This window comes from Diabrotica virgifera, chromosome 10, assembly GCF_917563875.1.
Source record: "Diabrotica virgifera virgifera chromosome 10, PGI_DIABVI_V3a".
Lineage (NCBI taxonomy): Eukaryota > Metazoa > Arthropoda > Insecta > Coleoptera > Chrysomelidae > Diabrotica > Diabrotica virgifera.
In genome coordinates, this window is record NC_065452.1 from 4,892,909 (window position 1) to 4,918,091 (window position 25,183).

Sequence of the window (25,183 nt, forward strand, 5' to 3'; positions counted from 1 at the left end):
GTTGAATTAAAAAATAATAAAAAAAAACTATTTAGAAAAACGAAAATGGGTACGTTTATTTATCTTCCAGAGATAAATCGATTTCTTCAATTGGGAAACTCTAGTACCGGTCATATGCGTCCGTTTTGGGCAGGTCAACGGTTATTATATCGCATAACTTTTTTGTCTTTAATTTTTAAGCATTGTTGACACTTGATGATTAAATTATGAGGTATTCTAGTACTAAAAGTTACTCTTGCTTTAAGTCGGTAAAATATATCGGTTTTTTTTTGAAAAAAATTTTCAAATTTAAAAAACGAAAAATTTTTAAATCGATTTTTATAGAAAATGGTGCAGCCTACCGACTTAACACAAGAGCATCTTTTAGTACTAGAATACCTCATAATTTAATAATACAGTGTCAAAAATGCTTAGAAGTTAAAGACAAAAAAGTTATGTATGCGCATCGATTTATCTCTGGAAGATAAATAAGCGTACCAGTTTTCGTTTTTCTAAATAGAAACATTCTGGAGATATTTCGAAACTTATTAGTCTCTCATCAGGAGGCACATATGCTACTCTTCCTGATGCAACCAAAACAAACCCCAGCGTGCAGTCCCGGATTGCAACGAACGAAATGGTATAGATGGCATATAAAACAACATAGTGTTATTCTACATCCCACCAGAATGAAAACAATGGGAACCTTCTCTGGTTACACCTCCGAGGCTTCTATAATTTGAAAGCCATATGGATGCTGAGACTAAGGAAGATGAGGGAATTCTACAATTTACAATTCACGTCCCATCTGCTCAGGGCGGTAAAGTTCCAACGAGAATGGTTCCCTTCATACTCCAATCAGAGTAAATGTAAATCAAAAATGAATAACCATTTTCAATTTCCTTGCAAAACGAAAATACAGCCGAACCATATTCTAGTCCAATCAGAGAGTGCAGCAAGCACCTCTACCGGTTTCGAACCATTCTAATTGGAACTTTACCGGGCTGAGCAGATGGGACGTGAATTGTAAATTGTAGAATTCCCTCATCCTCCTTAGTCTCAGCATCCGTATGGCTTGCAAATTGTAGAAGCCTCGGAGGTGTAACCAGAGAAGGTTCCCATTGTTTTCATTCTGGTGGGATGTAGAATAGCATTAAGTTGTTTTATATGCCATTAGAGTGAAAACTTAGTCCTCTTTCTATCTGAAGGATCTTCAGTCTTCTTTTGCCCGGAGAGTTTCTGGACACCCTGTATAAAGCGTTATAAGCGTAGAATTTGTTTAAAAATGTATTTATAAGTTCTTAAACTATTCAACAAATTACACTAAAATACTAAAATGAGGAACTTTAAATACTTAAGAAGTTCTACTACATTTAATGCCTACTTTTGCACGAATAAATTAAAGTCAGATCACTTTTACGGACATAAATGTTCCCGTTCTTGGTAAATTTACTTACAGAGTAGTTTTGAACCACCCAATAATAGCTTTAAAATTTCACTTCAAACTTTTAACGCAGACAAAATACGATCTGAAAATCGCTCCTTTTTAGTGCACGTTTATTTAATAGACTAAAACCCCAAAGATAAATAGCTTGCACAGGTGATTGTTGCAGACTCTCCGTCTTTCGAGATTCATGTTGCGGAAAGTTTGAAAATTAGAAAAGTTTCTTACTATAAATAGTCAGTAACAGATTTGTTAACAGTATAGAAACAGTGTGTTGTTAAGTAGAAAGATAAAAATAATTTATACAAATTAAGTATTTTCTATGGGAAATAAGCCACAATTTTACTAAAAAATGAATTATGAATGAATTTACTAAGAAATGAATTACTAAAATGAATGAAAAATGAATACTTAATTATAAACATGCCACAAGTAGTAGAGTAAATGGACTGGCAAAAGGCTTCTAGAAAAGATTTTCGTGGGCACTTTGTTGCTAAAATGTAAAACCCATATTTTTTGGTTTCTAATATATTTGTTATGCAAAATCACTTGGTCGTCCAAAAATCGTTACGGGAGGGGACCGGTGGGGAGCTTTACAAAAAAAAACTGGAATTTTTTTTTTCGTCGTTTTTCGGATGTGCAATATCCGAAAATTCATTCCTTAAAGTTGCATACCCATCCGGACATTAGAAATATTTATTTTTAATTTATAAAAATACGTCAAACCATTGTTGTATACGGAGCGCCTTCATATAAAATCACTTGCCCTGACAACCCATATTTTTAAAATCGTCTACATCGCTCTATCTCGAAAACTATTGGGTCTAGCAAAAAATGACTTTCTATAAACGTTATAGAACAAACATCAGAGAACATGGGAGTGTTTTTGGAATTTTGATTGGACAAATAGTTTAAGAAAAAATTAAATAAATCGAACGGCATGTCACGACGGACAGTGGTGAACGCAGAGATGCGAGGAAGGGCGAGATTCTATGCGGGAGTCAACCCCTAATCGACTCTACTGACTGGGTTGTTGTTAGGGTCGTTTTTGCCTTGAGATGATGTTCTTTCTTTAAATTCTTTACTATTACAAGCTTTAGTTTTAGCGCGAGATCCACTGAGATTTTAAGTGAGACATAATAAAGTTCTTCTGTGTTAATTATATTATTAAAAGTGATTAATTAAACCTATTGGTAAGTTAACAATATTGTACCTACTTGAGTCAAAAATCAGATTAAGGCATGTTTCTTTCCGAAAATCTGATGTCGGACAAGATGTTTTTATTCAAAATGTGTGTCTTATTTGTTTGGAACGAGGAAGGCTGGTTAATTTCAAGAAAGATTTAAAAAATTTTTATTCAATTCACGAGTGAACGTATGAAAAATTGTCATGATGATAATATGATGAATATATGCGGCATATATTCTCAAAATTTGATGATCTACAAAATCAAGATTTTTTAAATGGCACCAAAATTGTTACAAATCCTATACGAGATCAAAGAGCATTGCCTCGTACAAGTAAAAAAATACTAAACTGACGTTTCGTAGAGAAGATATTTTTCAAAAACAGCCCTTACGATCACCTTTTAATTCACAAAAGTGCATCTTTTGTCAGAAGCGCTCACCGAAACAAAAACTATGCCAAGTTATGACTAATAATATACAAGAAAAAATAAGAGCTATATTACGAAGCAACCCTGTGTTCTTTGCGAGAACTGGAGACGACTTGATTGCCTCGGATACAAAATATCATGCCGCTTGCATTTCAACTGAATTACACAATCTAAATAAAAAATCTGTTGGAAATACTGATATTAACAAAACAAAAAATGAAGCATTTGGGAAACTTTTGGAAGAAATGGAGAAAGGGTTTTGAGAAAGGTAAAGGATACAATACAAAACCGATTGGCAAAAGGTATCGTGAAATTAGTGGCATTGACGACATGAGCGAGAAACAAAGAATTAAAAAAATGAAAAACCATTTTGGGGCTGCTGTTGAATCAGTAAGGTCTCCTAGACAAAACGAGCCCACAAAATTTTTAAGGAAGTTCTCGAAAGAACATGCAATTGAAACAATCGTGCACAACCACGACGAATCTGACACTCTGTTTCAGTTTCGGTGCATCGGAGCAACACATTCTAGTCAAAATCTGCCAAACCATCCGAAGTGAGATAAACAAGATGTCAACTGAGCCCGACTTAAAAAAATGAATGTTAGAGACTACCAAAAGTCTATTCCTGAAAGCTTGTATTCTCTTGTTAACCTTATAGTCCGAAATGAAAGCGATAATGAAAAGAAGACTGAAACCTTACTTGGAGAATGATCATGTGACCATACCGAAACAATTGGTACCCGACCGATTTGTCCAATTTGCCGCTGACAACACTGACATTTTGGAAGAGACCTTGGACAAATCACCTACTTTTCACGGAACCCAAATTGCTGCCTCCCAGAGAGGACCATTGACTGAAGATAAACCTGGACAATTTAAATTTTTGCCATATAATCAGAAGCTGACAATACCTAATGATTTTCATTCCCTTCCCTTCATAAAAGTTATTTTGAGAAATCAAAAAGAAAACTACAATCAGAAGAAAATAAACTGAGCATCATAGAAAAGAGCCAGAATCTTAATAATAACATACGATGTCGTAACATGGCATGGTGCATTTGCAGAATGAGGGACTCTGTTAGGAATGAAACCGTTATCCCACAGTGGTCAGGATTTCATAAACTGACTTTGGAGGATAAATCACATGTAACGACCTATGGCTGCTTACCTGTTCTACCCCATGTCTCGTCAGAATATGATACCGTTTGGACTGTTATCAGAAAGTGCAGTGAAATTGCTAAGAAGCTAAATAACAGATACACCGTACTGACATTTGACCAAGTGATCTATTATAAAGCTAAAGAGCTCCAATGGTCCCAGCCAGAAGACACAAGGAATGTAGTTATTCGTCTAGGTAGATTCTACATTGTTATGAACTTCCTCAAAATAATTGGTCAGTTTATGACAGATTCTGGACTTGCTGATGTATGGTTGGACAGTGGTCTATCTACTCAGTCCACAATTGATGGTATTTTATCTGGTAAAAAGTACAATAAAGCTATATTATGAGCCCATAAGTTGACATACGAAGCTGTGTCAAGATTATTAATAACTCTGTATAAGAAGTGGCTTTTAGGCTGTGCTAGTCCTTCTGTATATCTAGTAATTAAGAAATAGGTACGTAAATGTAATTGTTTGTATTACTATCCTTTGTTCTTGATTCCGAAATTAATTCCAGGGAAAACCGATGCCATTTTAGATAATATGTACATACCAAGCTTTTGAACTTTAACCATTTTACGACGTCCTTAATAAGCTTTATAATGATAAACAAATGAATCTGTAAGAACATTTTTGGGGATACCTCGACGTACTAAGTCATCTAGGGCTCGATAACACGGAACGAGTCCCACCAGAGCTCAATCCTTTTGATATCGTAAGTATCTGGGATAAGTGAATTTTCCCCTTTGAGGGAGTGTGAGCCGTATGACTAAATCTGGATAAACATAAAAATAATAATAATAATAATAATAATAATAATAAGTATTACAACAGTACCTTAAATATATACAACAATACCTATTATTAATATTATGATAATATAACTACTACTATCACTTAACACGTACAATATTCCAAAAGTGTTAATAATCTGCCCACAAAACGAGCCAAAAAAAGTCTCTATTTAGTACGCTAGCAGTATTCATCATCCCTAAAATCGGCACCACAATGAAAAAACGACCCTAATAACGTCCCGGTCAGTAGAGTCGATTAGGGATTGACTCTCGCATAGAATATCGCCCTTCCTCGCATCTCTGCGTTCACCACTGTCCGTCGTGACATGCCGTTCTATTTATTTAATTTTTTCTTAAACTAATTATCCAATCAAAATTCCAAAAACACTCACATGTTCTCTGATGTTTGGTCTATAACGTTTATAGAAAGCCATTTTTTGCTAGACCCAATATTTTTCGAGATAGAGCGATGTAAACGATTTTAAAAATATGGGTTTTCAGGGCAAGTGATTTTATATGAAGGCGCTCGATATACAACAATGGTTTGACGTATTTTTATAAATTAAAAACAAATATTTCTAATGTCCGGATGGGTATGAAAATTTGAGGAATGAATTTTCAGATATTGCACATCCGAAAAACGACGAAAAAAAAAATTGCAGTTTTTTTTTGTAAGGCTCCCCACCGGTCCCCTCCCGCAACGATTTTTGGACGACCAAGTGATTTTGCATTACAAATATATTAGAAACCAAAAAATATGGGTTTTACATTTTAGCAACAAAGTGCCCACGGGATAGCACAATAGGATCCCTTTTAAACTATACTAAAGGAAATAGCTTCAGAACAAATTTATACAAACATAAATAATAATTCTGCCAAAAACATATACAGGGTGTTTGATAAAGAATGGGCAATAGCTTAAGCTTAGATTCTTGAAGTTAAAATAGGTCGATTTAAGCTAACTTACCTTAGTGCAAAAGTTGATAATAACCGAAATACACGGTCTCAAAGTTAAACTTTTTATTTTATTTATTTTTGAATATTTCCTGACTGGCATGGGACAACAACACGAAATTTGGTAAGTGGTGCTGGTACTGTACACCCTACTAAATTATGTTAAACAAGCGTTTCTGGCTACTACCAGAGGCGTCCGACGGGGGATCATGAATGTTTGACCCTTCCCAAATTCTAGGCCACTGGCGGATTTTCTATTTTAGTGCAATTTTTTGATTCACCAATAGTTTTTATGTAAATAACATACTCTTCTTTCGTAACGATAAAGCTATTAGTTTTCGAGGTATTTGAAGCTAAAAACGAAGGAGCAGAATACATTAATCAAAATAAGTGTGCCTTTTCATTTTTAACTACAAATATCTCGAAAGGTAATGACTTTATCGTTACGAATGAGGAGTATATTATTTGCATAGAAAGTATTGGAGAATCTAAAAATTAAGCTAAAATAGCAGTTTCATCAGTGGGGTAGAATGAATGAGAATGAGAATTTGGGAAGGGGCAACCATTCACTTTCCCCTGTCGTACGCCTCTGGTATTATTCACAAACGATTATTTAACATAATTTAGTAGGGTGTACAGTACCTACACTTTCTGCCAAGTACCATAAGGATATGTCAAATAGTTTTATAGTACCGGGCACACATAGTTTTTAAAAGTTTTAAATAAACAATAAATTATTTTAAGAAAAATGGATACTTTAAAATAATTTGACATATCAGTGTAATAATTGGCAGAAAGTGTAGGCACTGTACACCCTACTAAATTATGTTAAACAATCGTTTCTGGCTACTACCAGAGGCGTACGACAGGGGAAAGTGAATGTTTGACCCTTCCCAAATTCTACGCGACTGATGAAACTGCTATTTTAGCATAATTTTTAGATTCTCCAATACTTTCTATGCAAATGATATACTTTTCACTCGTAACGATAAAGTCATTAGTTTTCGAGATATTTGAAGTTAAAAATGAAAAGGCACATTTATTTTGATTAATGTATTATGCTCCTTCGTTTGTAGCTTCAAATATCTCGGAAACTAATGGCTTAATCGTTACGAATGAAGAGTATGTTTTTTACATAGAAAGTATTGGAGAATCAAAAAATTGCACTAAAATAGCAATTCCTTTAGTGGCGTAGAATTTGGGAAGGGTCAACCATTCACGTTCCCCCGTCGTACGCCTCTGGTACTAGCCAGAAACGTTTGTTTAACATAATTTAGTAGACTGTACAATACCAGCACCACTTGTCAAATTTCGTGTTGTTGTCCCGTGCTTGTCAGGTAATATTTAAAAATAAATAAAATAAAAGTTTAACTTTGACGGTATTTCTGTTATTATCAACTTTTGCACTAAGGTAAGTTAGCTTAAATCGACCTATTTTATCTTCAAGAATCTAAGGATAAGCTATGACCCATTCTTTACCAAACACCCTGTATAGATAAATTCAACTCAACATTTGAACTCAACATTTATTTGTGGATTTTAGATTTATCTGTGACAGTGTAGACAAAAACGTACTATACAAAGCCATGATAAAATTCAATACCCCAATCCACTTAGCAATTTGGTGAAAGCAACCCTCTCAACAGTCAGTGTGAAGTTAAAGTGCGGAATGGAGTATCAACAATTTTCCATACACAAATGGGACTTCGGCAGGGAGACAGTATGTCGTGCCTCCTATTCAACATTGCCCTAAAGAAAGCTATTAGAGAATTTGGAATAACAACAAGAGGAACCATTATTAATAAGAGTGTATAAATACTAGCGTATGCGAATGACATGGCTGTCATAGCAAAAAGAAAGGCGGAGTTGTTCCAATCGTTCACGGCATTGGAGGCAACAACTAAAAGAATGGGGCTACACGTTAATAGTAGTAAAACTAAATCTATGAAGATAAGCAAGTAGCAAAACCTAGTGGCATACTGAGCATTGTTCCGCGGAACGGGGCCCGCTTTAACGCGCTTTTTGCTTCAATTTGTTTCTAATTTGATGGGGACATTTTTAACTACACAGGTACACACATAGGAAATGTAACTGCTTAATAGATTTTAATTTTTGAGTAGGTACTTACAAATAAAAACGAAGCTTTCGTATTCCTCAAAAAATTTGAAAACAAAGTTTATTGAAATACAGTGTACAATACTGTTTTAAGGGCCCTTACTAGTTTTACCTGCTTTCCAAAGCCCATATTTCAACACCTGTAAAAGCTAACCGCCAGGGCCTACACGTGATAATTCAAAGACTTATATTTTTATTATTAGCAAGATTCATAAATAAGATGTAGGTAGGTAAACTACAAAGTTGTAAATATGCATTGCAAGTTTTATACTGGGTCATAAAAATAATCCCAATACAAATGGGTCGATACTTATGTTTATAGAACCGTCATCATTCAGCAGGTACTTTTATATAGGTAGGTAAGTAATTCTTAAAAACTGAAATTAAATTCTAAATACCTATAGACAATAGTGGTAAGAATAACAAGACCCTAAGTATACAGGTTGAGTCACCTCTAACGGGACGGAAGATTACAGCGAAATGGTAAAAGATTTAAAAAAAAATTAAATTAGTAGTTTGTAAACTGATAAAAGCTACATTTTAAAATCACTTTGAAATATACAGGGTGTCCCAATAAATGGCGGCGTATCAAAATTATATTTTTCTTATGGAACACCCTGTATTTTATTGAATTTTTTAATTGCTTTCCAAAAATAAGGTATAGTTTCATAAGGCTTCCCTATACCTATGTACAGAGTATTCTGAGTTATGTTGACTTTTCTTAAAATGTAAAGTTTTAAAAGAAGGCTTATTCTCAAGTTATTTAAGAAACTATAAAAAATACTTTTACATCTAAATAGTTGGATATTGATTAAATAAATTCCATGATTGATTATCACACATTTATTTGGAGGGTGTTTCAAATTTACAGTTTCATTATTGGATTATTCAATGTGTCATATGATGAATCATCATGCATATTAATAAACCATGATACTAAACGAAATCACCTCTTTCGAATAGTATATGGATGTCCTATACCTAGGTCCAATAGTTTTTGCGCAATTTACAATTATTTAAATTCTTAATCTGTAAATCGATTAAAAAAAAGGTGTAGTTAATTAATGTCATTGTATGACATTGTCAGTTTATGACAGTACGGTCTGGTAATTATCAAAAATATAAATATCCGTGTACGATATTCAAATTTAATTATTGCTAAAAATGAATAATCACGTTATCTACGAAAGAGTAGATATGGTGCTTTGCATTGGGGAGTGTTTGCAAAATTGTAATTTACCTTCTAAAGTTTACGCTCAAAAGTATCTTGATTGAAGACATCCAAAAAAGGACGTTTTTAAGAGATTTTAATAGATTCCGTGGTACTGGTAATGTTGCATGCGGAAAGTTAAATAAAAATAAACCAGTTATTTGTGATGATGTCAAGGAACTTGATGTCCTGCTTTCTGTTACGGAAAACCCAAATACTAGTAAAGAAAAAATTTCGGGTGAATTTTAAATCAGCCAAACGACTGTTAGAATACTTCAGAGAAACCACTATTAATTATGCGTATATAACTCAACTACACCAGTATTAGACCGAACAGGATTATGATAAATATTTAACTTATCGTACACTTTGGAGAAGATCCTGATTTTTTTAAATATATTGTATACATACCAATCTATCTACTTTTCATAATAATGTTCTAGTAAATAGACATAATTTTCATTTCATTGTGATACAGTAAACAAACATTTATTTCGTACAGTTTAAAAATTGAGAGTGACTATAAATATTATTTTTAAAATCAATTTACCGTTTAAGAAAATTGTAAATTACGAAAAAACTATGACCCTAGTTATAGAACATCTCTATACCATTCGAGAGAGGAATCTGTGTCTAGTATAATAATTTATCAATTTACATGGTGTTTTATTTAAAATAAGCATCATATGACACACTAAATAATCCAATAATGAAACTGTAAATTTGGAACACCCTGTAAATAAATGTGTAATAATCAATCATGGAATACATTAATTATAAAATAATTACCAAACCATACTGTCGTAAAATGACAATGTCATACAATGCCACTAACTAACTACATCTTTTGCTTTAAAATCGATTTACTGATTAAAATCCTTAATAATTACGCAAAAACTATAAGACCTAGGTATAGGACATCCATATATCATTCGAAAGAGATAAATTTGTTTAGTAAAATTATTTATTAATATACATGGTGTTCTATTTAAAATAATAATTATATGACACATTGAATAATCCAATAATGAAGCTGTAAATTTCCTCCCTAGGGAGGAAAAGTAAAAGTGACGTCATTTTATTTTATTCATGAAATATAACTTATTGACGCCCTGTACAATATTTATTTTCTATTACGTAAGTATCTATACATTTTAACGTTTATTTATAAAACACCCTGTATTTTGCAGAGTGGTAAAAAACAGGAAATTGTTATTTTGATTTAACAATGTTTACATTAATAATTTGACTTATATTTGACAGTTGACAGTTATATTGTACCTACTTGTTAGTTTTAGTTTTAATAAATTTTGTTGGTTAGTTACATAAATAAATTAAGTAAAAATGAAAAAATGGCTTGTTTTTTTAGGAAGGTGGAAAAACAATATGTATAACATGGGAGTAAAGTGCCTTTTCCTCCCTTGAACGCGTAGCGGAGGGCAGTAATCATTCAAGGGAGGAAAAGGCACTTTACTCCCATGTTATACATATCCACCTTCCTCAAATAACAAGTCATTTTTTTATGTTTACTTAATTTATTTGTGTATCTAACCAACAAAATTTATTAGAACTAAAACTAACAAGTAGGTACAATATAACTGTCAACTGTCAAATATAAGTCAAATTATTAGTAAACATTGTTAAATCAGAATAACAATTTACTGTTCTTTACCATTCTGCAAAATACAAAGTGATTTTAAATAAAAGTTAAAATGTATAGATACTTACGTAATAGAAAATAGATATTGTACAGGGCGTCAATAAGTTATATTTCATGAATGAAATACCATGATGTAAGTTTTACTTTTCCTCCCTAGGGAGGAAAAGTACAACTTTGCTCCCTACAATCAGGTCCGGAAAAGTATACTTTCGGTAGAGGTAGGTGGAAATAACTATTTTTCTATAATTGATATGAAATGTCATAATTTGCCGCCTCTTGTCAGTTGCTGAAACTTCACATTTTATCCCATAAGGTAATAGTTATTTATGTACCAAGTCAGTAAAGTGACTCTCTATCGAGTCTGATATTACGAGCAGAGGGAGCGAAGCGAGCGAGGCGAGTAACAGACGAGTTCGATAAAGAGTCTTTACTGACATGGTGCATACAAAATTTTATCGCCAGTCATAAAAAAACATTAACACTTACTTAATACTTACTTAATTACATCCTTCTAATGACAAAAGAGTGTGTGTACTTTGTACGCACGTAAGAAGTTATACTTATATTATTATGATTTCAACGAAATAAATATCTTCTTCTACAAGTGCCATATCCGCGACGGAGGTCGACAATCATCATAGCTATTCGGAACTTAAAGACGGCTGCTCTGAAAAGTTCGTCTGATGTACATCCGTACCATTCTCTCAGGTTGCGCAGCCACGATATTCTGCGTCTCCCTATGCTTCTTTTTCCTTGAATCTTTCCCTGCATAATGAGTTGGAGCAGAGTTGTATCTCTCTCCACGTGTAATATGTCCGAGATATTCCAATTTTCTTGTTTTAATTGTATTTCAGACTTCCATTTCTTTATTCATCTTTCTCAGAACCTCTTTGTTTGTGATGTGTTTTGTCCATGATATTTTTAGAATTTTTCTATAGAAATAAATATATTTTAAACCATTTAATTGTATTTTTATTTAAATAACTAATTTTCTTAAAATACTATCAATCAAAAATTCAAAATATCGTTAATAGTTGCGTCATTGTTTATGAACTGTAGGGGAGAATGGGGGAATGGGAGCCACTTAACTATATTCTTTAATAAAAAACAAATTTTAAGTTATATAAAAAATCGGTCCAGGTTAAGAGCTAGTTTAAAATGTTAATTATCCTTCCCTATTATTATTCGTCAATTTATTTAGTTATGTTAAAGTTATTATGGAATTACTAAAAATAGTGAATGGCTCCAATTGCCCCAATAGGTCGGGTAATAGGAACCACAATTTATTTTACATTTTATCTGTATTAAATTTTTAATTTTCATAACAAAAATAGTAATAGATTGTTTTCAACTCATTTTGTTTAAACAAAAGTCACAGAGATAATCTTTAGCTGTGTCAACCCCCGAACAATCTGCACGTACCCATCGACCACAAGCTGTACAGCGATACCACAGTTCTGCCACTAAACGCCTAATGGTTACCATTACCCGTTTTGTTTAGAAAATTTTAACCTATGAAAAAAATTACCAAAACCAAGTGATTAAAAAACAAATCACATGTAGTTATTCTTTAGGTAGTTAAGTTTAGTTTTCATAAAATAGTTTTGAGGAAAAACATATTGGGACCAACTTACCGTGAATTTTGTAAACCACGTGTATTATAACGATTACTGCAAAAAGTCTATTATGCTCACACAAGAATCAAACAACACTGAATAAACATCTGCAACGATGTCGCTGCTTCTCTGCATTGTTGGTAGCGTGTCACCAGTGTCAGCAAGTATTTAAAAGCGCGTAATTTAAATAAAACTGGGTGGTTCTCATTACCCGATGGCTCCCATTCCCCCATTCTCCCCTATATCCTTTTCTCTTGATGAATCGTAGACAATCTAAATAAATATATTTACTAACAAATTATCAATAAATATCTATTACCGTCCTATGTACATAATATAATCGAATTAACAAAAACGCAATTTCACACATTATTTGCATTAGTAGGTAGTACCGTAGTACCTAACTTATAAGATTTAAAAATTTTATAAATTTTAGACGTAATAAAAATTTTGTATGACAATGAGAGTAATGACAGGACAGAATGCCTTTGCATTATGGGCGGTTTCGATGTTTAATCGATAGTTGTTGTCAATATTGAATACCTAATTACTAAATTTGTAAAGTTTTGATTTATTTTGTATGAATATAATTGCAAAATAATACAGAATTTCACTTTTTACATAAATTTAATTAATAATAACGTAAATTCTGTACAATATTTTTATTAATTATTTAAGTAATTAATTAAGTTAATAAATTTTAAGTTCACACAAATAAATAATCGATTACTGCCATTGAACTCTTACATTCAATCTTGGTTAATTTGATTAATCGCGGCAGGTAAAGTAAAATTCTTCTTTCAGTACAATAAATTGTTACTTGACTGCCGCAAATGAGGGCAAATGCGTACAATAATGAATGACTTTGGTGACTGTTGGCGATAAAATATATTTCTATCCCGCTAGCGGATGTCAAACATTTATCATTTATTTATTATTATCATAGTTGATTTCTCCTATTTTTTATTAATTTAAGGAAAATTACAAATGTACAGTTATACTCCGGTCAACTTACACATCCGAGGATACAAAAATTACAAGCTAGCTGAAAATGGGCAGGATTGCCCAAAATACCATCATACATGAAATCTAAAAAGTCCTCATTAATCCGACCCGAGCAAAAAATTTACGTGGGGTCAAAGGTCACCAAATATGGATTTTAGCGATTTTCAGCGAAAAGGTAGGTTTTATCATAAAATTAGTTCTCACAAAAAATGTAGATTAGATAATTATCTATAAAATATGTTTGAATCCTTTTCTTATATGTCCACTGTCATAATATGCACACGCACACGTTACCACATCGCCTTTGAGCTAGTGTACTTTAGCGCGTTTTTTAACGTGGTTTCCCCAGTAGGCCTATTCCACGGATCTGTTATGATTATGTTTAATTTGAAGCTATTGAATAATTGATATTGGCCAGGGTTAAAAATGATAAAAGTCATAAAAAGCGGTAAAAATTAAAAATAAAAGGGAAATTTATTCAACTGGTTCATAATTTTCTAATACTTCTGCTTCCTCTTCTCCTTCTTCTTCTTCATCACCTTCTGTTTCTTCTTCTTCTTCTTCTTCTTCTTCTTCTTCTTCTTCTTCTTCTTCTTGTCCTTTTTCTTCTTGTTGTTCATCCTGAGTGCAGGTAAATTGCTCCAATAATGACACATTACACATCTCGTGACTCCTCGATATAATCAAATGAATCCTCAATTAATTGTTGGTGATTCAACATTGGAGCACCACCGATTTTAACAAGTAGTACATGCTACCGAACAAAACAGTCCAACTTTTTTGCAACCACATTTATTAGCAATATATCCCTTTTTACAGTTGCAAAAATTGTGTTCAGGAGTTTTTCCGGCGAAGGTGGGACTAAAGTTTGAATTGGTTCTAATGAACTCTAGACTAATTTTCATTCCCAGTCTTTTGGATCTCTCTGATAACCAAGGAACTCTTGAACTTGGTAATATAAACGAAAAGATGTTGATGCCCAGCCGCTGAGGTTGGAGGAAGATAAAATAACTGGACTTGTTTTTTATTTCGAGTATTTTTAAAGAAACATGCATAATATCAAACTTATCTAAGCACGTAGTTTTTTTAGGCGCTCCTAGAGAGGAGCTTTTAGAGAGAAGAAAGCTAATTCCGTTGGAAATAACGTCTTGTAGAGTTGAATTTTTTTTTTAACTTCAGCATATTCAAATAAATCTTGTTTTTCAAACATTTTAAAAACAGTCGTTTTACCCCTCCTAAAAACTACAGATGTCGTATCACAGCCAGTTATTGCGTGTAAAAAAAAAATATGTTTTTTGACACTTTGCAAAAGTAGATAAACTTTTCGATGAATATATTTCCGATTTGTGTTGAGCTTTTCCAGGTTTAAAAAAATAGTTTTTTCGATGGGAGTTCGAGCAGTGAGTAACACGAGCAAGTATACATTTTCACCTACAACAATAGTTGTTGTATTTGTTAAATTGAATTGCTCTATGGCTGTTTCAATTATCATTACGTCAGCATCAATATAAACTTGTTTTACCAATAGATTTTCAGCAGTAATCTTTTCTTGGAGCATTGAAATGAACCGAGATTTTTTGTGAGTATTTGCAATAAATTTCTGTTGCCTGGTAACCCTTCTGAGAAAAGAATAGGTATGGTGATTAGATTAGCCGACGTACAGATAGAACATGTTTATTCCGACAAAACCCATCTTTACAAATTGAATAAAACGCATAAGTAAGAAGAAATATTATAAGTTAATACTTTGTCATATCAATTTACTATTTCTGTTGAGAGTAAGCCGTGAAACTGAAATAACTACGATTTTTGCGTTATATTCACTTTGTAAAGATTTTTTTGTTGGCATTGTAATATAATATAGTTTATACATCGCATCCCTAGGTAGACCGCAAGCTGTATAGTAGAAACTCCCCGGTAGACCGCATACTATAGTAGCACTTACGACCCTATCCACGCAGACAATTGAATAGGAGATGTTCCTTAAGGTTACACTGGCGTGTAACATTTTTAAAATCATTTATGACGTCAAAATTAATGACACCCTGAAAAACTGAGAAGAACTTTAAATTTTAGTTGTATAGATATATAACAAGTAAATCGTTGTTTTCCGATTACAGCGCCATCTATCAACAATAAGAATAAATGTTATAAATGTGTATAATCACAGACGTACCTTTTTTCTGTCAGTTGTGACGCACTGAAAAAGTCTCTGACACCATACACATGTTTCTTTAAGTTTACATATTGTGAACGGACTTGTTTTTATATACTCTATAATTCTTATAATGGATCTTAATATTAATTTAATAATGTAAAATTCTAAGAACATCCCGTGTCGTCAAGTAACTTTTACTTTTTATTAAAAAGTAATCTTACGAAAAGTTTTGCCGATCAAAGCAATATCTAATTTTTTGTTTATCGTTGAAACCCCCTTGATTTGATTTTCAACGGCTACATTTTCTTGAAGTTTGTTTAAAATTAGAGGAATTTAAAAGAATTGAGTGAGATTTTCACTTTTAAATATTAAAATGTAATTTTGTTCAAAAACAATTTTGTAAAAAATTTGTTCTTTACATAATACACTTATTTTATATTATAAAATAGTATGTTTGTATATTACATATTATAGGCAGGGCAGAATGCAGTAGGATGTGTTTGCCTGTGCTAAAAGAGGAAATCATTAGAAAGAAAATACCACGATTAGTAGCTCAATAATATATCGATGATCATCATCCAGCCTCAAAAGTCCACTGCTGAACATAGGCCTCCTCCCCTCGTTTCCAACCCCATCTATCCTGCGCCGCCCTCATCCAGTTTTTATTTACCTTTCTTAAGTCGTCAGTCCATCTTGTAGGCGGTCGACCGACGCTTCTCTTGTCTTCTCTTGGCCTCCATTCCAATAACCTCTTCGTCCATCGCCCATCTGTCATTCTGGCTGCGTGTCCTGCCCATCTCCACTTCAACCTGGCTATCCTCTCGATGACGTCAGTCACCTTTGTTCTTCTCCTGATTTCTTCGTTTCTGATTTTTTCTCGCAGAGTTATTCCTAACATTGACCGCTCCATTCTTCTCTGCGTGACTCTTAGTTTGGTAGCCGAGGCTTTAGTTAAGGTAAGTGTTTCTGATCCGTACGTCAAGACTGGGAGGACGCACTGATCGAATACCTTTCTCTTTAGACATGTGGGTAACTCACTTTTAAAAGTTTCTCTCAGTTTTCCAAATGCTGCCCACCCAAGACCGATTCTTCTCTTCAGCTCATGAGTCTGGTTATCCCTGCCAATCGTAATTTCATGTCCCAGGTATTTATAACTATCTACGAGTTCTATTTCCTTCCCACCAATACTGATGTTCTGGTTGGGTACCAAATTTGTCATTATTTTTGTTTTTGAGATGTTTATATTTAAACCAACATTTTCTGTAGCTACAACGAGTTCTTGTACCATCTCTCTTGCCATACCTAGATCCTCAGCTACTATGACTATATCATATGATACATATATCGATGATACATAAATTATATTTTATTATTATTTATATGTTTATGTACACTGCTCAAAACGAAAAAGGAGCCACTTATAAAGACGTTAGTAGTTTTGAAGTAATTCTTTTTATGATTATATTATTTTTATTTAATTATATCTAAAACTTTTCGATACATGTAGCAAAGTTTTTGTTAATGAACTGTAAATTTTCTTGTGAAAAAAAATAAAAAGTAATAAATGCGAAAAGTTCGATTTATTTCTGTAATAGCATCAATGCTAAAAATTATTTTAAATCAAAAATAATTGCGTGTATGACTATTTTAACCTTTAACTACCCGCGTATCAACAGGGCCGTGTCGTGCTATGATGCGGCGAGGCAGTCGCATCAGGCGGCATCACAAGCGGGGCGGCATAATCAGTAAAATAAAAAACATTGTCAGATTGTGTAAAAATGTTGTCAGAAACTATAGAAAAAATTAAAATTAGAGACAATATCGCTAATATAATGACGAAATCAAAATTTAATGAAATTGCAGGAAATTTTGATATAAGTTCCAAATTTCCATCTGAAAATGAAATTAGAGCTAGGAGAAAAAAGCGTTTATTTGACTACGAAAAATATGTGGAGGAGCTGTTAACAGACGAAGCTAAATTTAATATAAATTTGTTCATCTATACTTTAAACATCGCCGTTAATTCTTTGATTGATCGATTTTCGCTTCTAGAAACTCATAATAAAAATTTTAAATTTTTATAAAATATTTTTAAATTGACGTAAATATATGATGAAACACTAAAATAATATTGTATGAATCTTCATTCAATACTTTCAATAGAAAAAGAAAAAAACTCTGACATAATGATCTTCTAATAGAAGAATTGCGTGATATATTTCAAATGAAACCATACTCCACGAAACCTTTATAGAGATTTTGAACTTGTGCCAAAATGACCTAATTTCTTTATACCCAAATGTAGTTGTAAACTAAGAATTTTATTGACACTCCCTGTCTCGATAGCTAGTGGGGAAAGAAGTTTTTCAAAATTCATAACTATTTACGAAGCTCCATAACACAAACAAAACTAAAAAATTTAGCATTTATTTCAATAAGGCTCTCACTAGCTGCTACCCAACTGGACTACACCAATCTGATTGACGAGTTTGCCAAAATTAAAGTCAGAAGGGTAACAATATAATTTTTGTAAATGTTACTTAAGAACATAAGCGCAAAAATTTGCTTGCAATGCTTTTTAAATGCATTCTCTTTTTTTCTACTCCTGAAAAACTACAAATATTTTTGAAAAATTTAAACGCAGATTGAAAGATTACATTATTACCGAGGGCCGAAAGTCCCTTAGAATAAACAAGAGGTTTCTTTTGAATACTTAATATATTTGTAATTAAAAATTACACTCAATTTTCTCTTTTTTTTTCACCCTATAACTTATTCAAATAATTATAGAGATTTTCAGGGACGTTCGGCCCTCTGTAATAATGTAATCTTTTAGTCTGCATTTAAATTTTTCAAAAATACTAAATAGTTTTCTCAGGATTCGAGGATTCGAAGAAAAATGAATGCATTTAAAAAGCATTGCAAGCAAATTTTGCGCCTAACCACTTAATGTAGTGTTAATACATATTTCATTTAATCTAAAGTATGTTTTGTTTTTAAAATAGAAGTTTTCGTTCATTCTGTTTAGTTTCTTTTAATAAAAATAAAAGTTAGGTAAGTTTCAATAATATTTAAGGGGCGGCATTTCGAAGACTTGCATCATATTGCAAAGATGTATCGCACGGCTCTGCGTATCAAGCTATAACATAACTACACGCGTGGCGTACTTTATACACCACAAGAAAATACACTTAAAAAGAGCGGATTTGTTAATTTTTTTTTGAAAAAACATACTTAGTTGTTTGTTATAAACCTTATTCGGCATCAGCGAATACTTGGAGTTCCTTCTCAGTAAGACAATTGGGATTTATAACTGGAATCTGATTCTATGATAAATAAAATGACTAATAAAAAAATTTTTTAAATGTGATTTTTTACATGAGAAAAAGTATTGTTTATAAATAAAAATATATTTTGTGCAATAATGACTAAAAAACAATTGAAAGGTGTACTTATATTACTACATATGTTACTATAATCGTGGCGTATATTGTCCACCGCCGTAAACAACAAATAATAAACTAACAATAAAACACTGAAAACGTTTGTTTTCTATACTTCCACAAAATTTATTATAACTAAGTGACTACAGCTGTTTCGGCGGAGTGCCTTTCTCAAGTGATATAGTTTACAATGTGTTTGCCTTTTTAAGTCTTCAACTGAAGAGGTTGAGGAGTGGGGAGCTGTTTGTCTCGAGTTGGTCATTCAGAATTATATCCGTATTTTTCAGTTTATTAATTTCCATAGATTCTAAAAAAGATAGCTTAAGGCCTTTATTTTGAATATGTAGAATTTGAAACTCTTCATTGAAAGAATGATTATGATCTAGAAGGTGAAGTGCGTATGTAGAAGTGTCTGTTTTTCTATTGTTGAATGCCCTTTTGTGTTCTGCTATCCGTTTGTCAAAAGTTCTGCCAGTTTGACCGATGTACGTTTTCGGACAGTCACCACAAGTTAGTTTGTACACACCACTCTGTAGTTGCTTTCTCTTTCGGCTTTTATTGTTCTTAATATATTTGCTTAAGTTGTTGATAGTTCTGAAAGCTGGTGTTATTCCTTTCTTTTTTATGTATCTGGCTATCTTTGTTGTTATCTTGCCAGTATATGTGAGAGAGCAGAAGGTACTGGGTTCTTTCTGTGGTGGTGGATACACTAATTTCAGGGCTTTCTTATGGAGTTTTTGGTTTAAAATTTTGTTAACTGTTTGTTCGTTATAGCCGTTGTTTACTGCTATTTGTTTAATGATGTTTAGTTCTATCTCGAAGTTATTTTTTGTCATGGGAATTTCTGTCAGTCTATGTATCATGCTATGGTAGGCTGCTAATTTGTGTTGTGTAGGATGGGATGATGAATTGTGTATAGTTGTGTCAGTATGGGTAGGTTTATGATATACGGAGAACTCATGTTTGTTGTGTAGTCTGGAAATCGTTACATCTAGAAAGTTTATGGAGTTATTCTGTTCTGTTTCTATTGTAAACTCAATATTATTATGAAGTGAATTAATATATTATAGAAATTGGTCAAGTTGTCTGTTAGTACCTTCTAGATCATAATCATTCTTTCAATGAAGAGTTTCAAATTCTACATATTCAAAATAAAGGCCTTAAGCTATCTTTTTTAGAATCTATGGAAATTAATAAACTGAAAAATACGGATATAATTCTGAATGACCAACTCGAGACAAACAGCTCCCCACTCCTCAACCTCTTCAGTTGAAGACTTAAAAAGGCAAACACATTGTAAACTATATCACTTGAGAAAGGCACTCCGCCGAAACAGCTGTAGTCACTTAGTTATAATAAATTTTGTGGAAGTATAGAAAACAAACGTTTTCAGTGTTTTATTGTTAGATAAAATGAACTTCCATCAAGTAACGGTCGAATCCATCAAATAATAAACTGTAAATTATGATCTTCCCTGAACGCCGATTATAATGAAACTAAAACCAATGGTAAAGCACATTCCAGTGATAGGTTAGAAAGATAAACAAGGTGGAAAATTAAATTTTTAAATATATTTGCAGTAGAATTCTTATATCTGACGTACAAAATACGCCAGTGCGTGTAGTTAAAGGTTAACTCGCCGAACTACTACATAACGTCCAGGTATACTTTCAGTCACATTTCGAACAGTTTCTTGATCTAGTTATTCCCATTCTTCCACCAGAACTTCATCGACAATGTTTTAGGTTTCTTTGTGGCTAACCACCCTTTAAGCACTTCCCGAGTGTATTCCAAATGTGTTTAATGCGATATAAACCTGGACTTATCGATGGCCACTCCATAACCTGAATATTGTGTGTAATCAAATAATTTTTCGCTATCCTAGCCACGTGCGGTCTCGTGCATGGTGCCTAAGGATAAATTCTGGACACATAGTTTCGGCAAATGGGACAACATGGGTTCAAGAAATTCGTTAATGTACCGCTATGCTGTCATCGCCCCTCGCCGAATAACTGCTACGTCGGAGCAGCCATTTAAAGTTATCCCACCCAAAACTATAATCAAACCTCCCCAAAATCCTGGGTTTCTTTAATTCATCAACTAGCCTATATTTGTCCACTGCTGAACGTAGGCCTCCCGTAAAAATTTCCACCTATTTCTATCTTGAGCTTCTTGCATCCAATTTGTGGTGATGCGCTTGATATCAACCGTCCATCTAGTCGGTGGTCGTCCTCTGCTTCGATATGCCTCCTGCCTTGGTCGCCATTCCAGAATCTTTTTGGTCCATCTGTCATCCGTCAGTCTGGCAACATGTCCTGCCCAAGCCCATTTCTTTAATTGTGGAATTCAAAAAGCCTTGAGAAGATCAGCCTCGCCTGATCTTCTCCAGACTCTAACACATCCATCAACATGATCTAAAAGAAATTTGAACTCGTCAGTAAGCATCACGTTACTCCATTGTGCTATGGTCCAAATTATGTGTTCTTCTGCAAACAAGCGTCTGGCTCTACAATATGCAGGGGTAAAGGAGGTATTGTATGGCCTTTTTAATTTCAATTCATGTGATCACGTGTAGTTTGAGTATTTTTTCTTTTACCCGTAGCTTCTACCAACTCATTTTTCAGCATTCGAGCTGTACTTCGACGGTATTTGATGGTCCATAGTTGTAAAAGTCGATCCTCTCTAGCTGCAGTTGCATTGCAAATTTTCATTCATTTGCATTTAAGAAAAGGTAGTCAAATTAACGTCTAAAAATTTGACGCAACCTATTGAACTAAAGAACAGAGTTTAAAAATAGTATGTTTACAGTGTTAGTATAGATTTTGTATGGATATCAACTGAAGTATGGATAATGTGGTATGTTCAAAGAAAAACATAATCGAAATAAATACAAAGAAAAAAAGAATATATCAGGCTAGTGTTGCAACAACAAAAAAGGCTGTGGATGGAAGAGTTGTTAACGGACCTAGAAAATAATAGTAACGACAGCGCGAAACTATTTGAATACCTAAAAGCTCAACAAATAAAATACAGACCAGTGGTTGACGTTCACAATAGATAATGGAAAACACAATTCTTAGAACTATATAGATGCAAAGAAAGTCCCAAAGAGGAAGAATGCGTAATGGAAGACATAAGAGATATTGAAATAGGAATACGAACCTAAATATGATGAATATTTACACATCATTAAAAACATGAAAGAGAAAAAACATGACCCGGTTGAAAATCTCAAGAGAAATTAGACACAGGAGAAAATTATTAACAAGCATATAGCATAATAGATAGGATAGGGGAAACAGAAGAAAGAGGTCTAGAAATTAACGAAAAAAAAAACAAAATATCTAATATGCTCTAGAAGAGATGATAACTAGTCAAGAAAAATCAAGATAGAAAATACTCTTTTGAAACAGTTTAACAATTTGAATACTTGGAAGTAATTGAGATTAGCAAAAATAAGAGAATTTATCCAGAAATACAATATAGACTCAATAAGAATAAAAAACGCAGAAATGAGAAGAAGAATGAACCTTGAAAGAAGCGATATCATGAATGGAGAAGATATAGTTATATTTATAGCACAGAGTGTGAGATGGCTGGGAGATATAGAGAAAAGGAAAAAGAATCTATTTTGATTAAGGTCACAATATGGACCTAGAAACTCAAAGACCAAGGGGAAGACCTAGAGAAAGATGGAAGGACCAGGTCATGGGAGAAATCATGAAAGTAAGAAGCTGGAGAGAACTACGTACAATTCGAAATGTATGGAAAAAATTTCGAACGAGAACCAAATCATACAACAACCTTTGACAATACACAAGAAGAATGATTGAAGAGTGATTCACCGAAATAAGCGTATCAGAGAGTTTTAAGTAGGAGTGGCAAACATTCTATCAGGAATTAAAGGTCTTGATGATGATGTTTGCAGTAGCCCATTGGTACAGTGTATACAGGGTGTCCCAGACTAATTTATCCAGGCTATATCTCTTAAACGACTAGAGATTTTCGAATGGGACAAAAACTGATCTATTCCATTTGTAATACACTTTAATATTACGTAGAAAAAAATCATCCCCTAAATATTCACCCCTTAGTTACAACCCCTAACTTTAATTTTTTTAATAGCACCCTGTATATTTTTTTATAGTTTTAGATGTGATCTTCTATCGTCTATTTAACAGATCATCAGATTTAACAGATTTATCGTCTATTTAATAAAAATAAATTCGGTTCGTAACTAATCAAGAAAATATCAGTTTATTTTTGATAATTATTATGTGTCCCAGACTAATTTATCCAGGCTATATTTCTTGAACAAATAGAGATTTTCGCATGGGACAAAACTGATATATTTTATTTCTAATACACTTTAATACGGCGTGTAAAAAAATTCATCCCCTAAATTCATCCCTTAGTTACAACCCCTAACTTTAATTTTTTTAATAGCACCCTGTAACTAAGGGATAAATATTTAAAGTTAGGGATTGTAACTAAGGGATGAATATGTATGGGATGATTTTCTCTACGCCATATTAAAGTGTATTACAAATTGAATACATCAGTTTTTGTCCCATTCGAAAATCTCTATTCGTTTAAGAGATATAGCCTGGATAACTGAGACACCCTGTATACCTAAACAAAGTAACGAAAAAAAAACAAATTGCTGGGATTGGAGGAGAAAGGATAAAAAGAACTGATACTAATAACAACACAGAAAACAGTAGTTAGACCTATAAAGGAAGTACACCTGTGGGATTCAACTGGACACGAAGGTTGCACAAATTTTATTGAAATCAGCAGAAATTAGAGTATGCCACAGAATAACAACAAAACATCAAGGTGTATAGCACGGAATAAAGATATAAGGCAAGTATTCAAAATTTAAGAAATGAACAAATGGATCAGCAATAGCACAATTATTGAAATCAACGTAAACCCCACAAGGGTATAATGTAAATATGAAGATATCGAGCGAAAATAAAAGCATCTGCTAGGAGACGAACAGAAATACTATGACAAAGGTATCCAGATAAATCTATGAATCCGAAAAATATAGAATATATATATATATATATATAGAATATATAGAATATATAGAATATATAGAATATATAGAATATATAGAATATATAGAATATATAGAATATCCGAAAAAAAGGGCCTATTAGCAATATCTCGAGAACTAAAGGTAAGAGAATCATGAAAATTGGAATACAGGGGTTTTGAGGTACGAACTATTTAATGAAAATATTTTGGTCTCTTTCCTACTTCCGGTTATACCGGAAGTTGATTGTAACTTCGTTTAATGATACACCCTCTATATTTTTACATTTTTGGATTCTGCTCGATGTCTTATTTCTTAAAATATGAGGTTTTGTAATATTATACAGGGCAGTTTAAAAGATAATTAAGGTTTTTTTATAAATTTTGTAGCAAACTTGACACCCTGTAGAACTGTACTGATTTGATATGAAAAACTCCATTTATGTTCAAGTGATTTTTAATATAGCCTGTTATTATTAAAAATTATTAATATAGCGAAATGTTAAATTTTAGTATACAGGGTGGGTCGAAACTCGGAATGATAATTTTGTGTGTTTTCTTAAATGGAACACCCTATATTTTAGTATTGTAATGAAATGATATTTTATAGTACTTTTTTATTTCTTAAGCATTCCCTATACCTAACTGCTTTAAATTGTAAGTTATTCGTAGTTCTTTAAGCCAAACATTAATTGTAACAAAAATTACGTGAAATTTTATTAGGATTGCCGTGAAAATATTCAATCACATAATTTTTTGAAAATAAATACATGTTAATCTAGAATGATCCTTAAATCGTTAAAAACAAACCATAGACACTTACATAGATTACGAGAACGTTCATACTAATATGCAGGTTCTCAGTGACACTTACATTTAATTTATTATAATCATTTACAATAGTTTTTGTTCGATCAGATTTCTCGTAATCTAAATGTCCAGTTCGTTGAAACCGCTCTAGTAAATTTTGAAAAGTTTCTCTTTTT

General features: G+C 32.7%; 1 protein-coding gene across 1 annotated transcript in view; it reads left to right on the forward strand.

The window, feature by feature from the left end:
* The window catches only part of LOC114324987 (probable G-protein coupled receptor CG31760), a 1,828,242-nt gene that overhangs the window by 1,579,313 nt on the left and 223,746 nt on the right, over positions 1 to 25,183 (forward strand). The gene's annotated exons all lie outside the window — the stretch shown is intronic.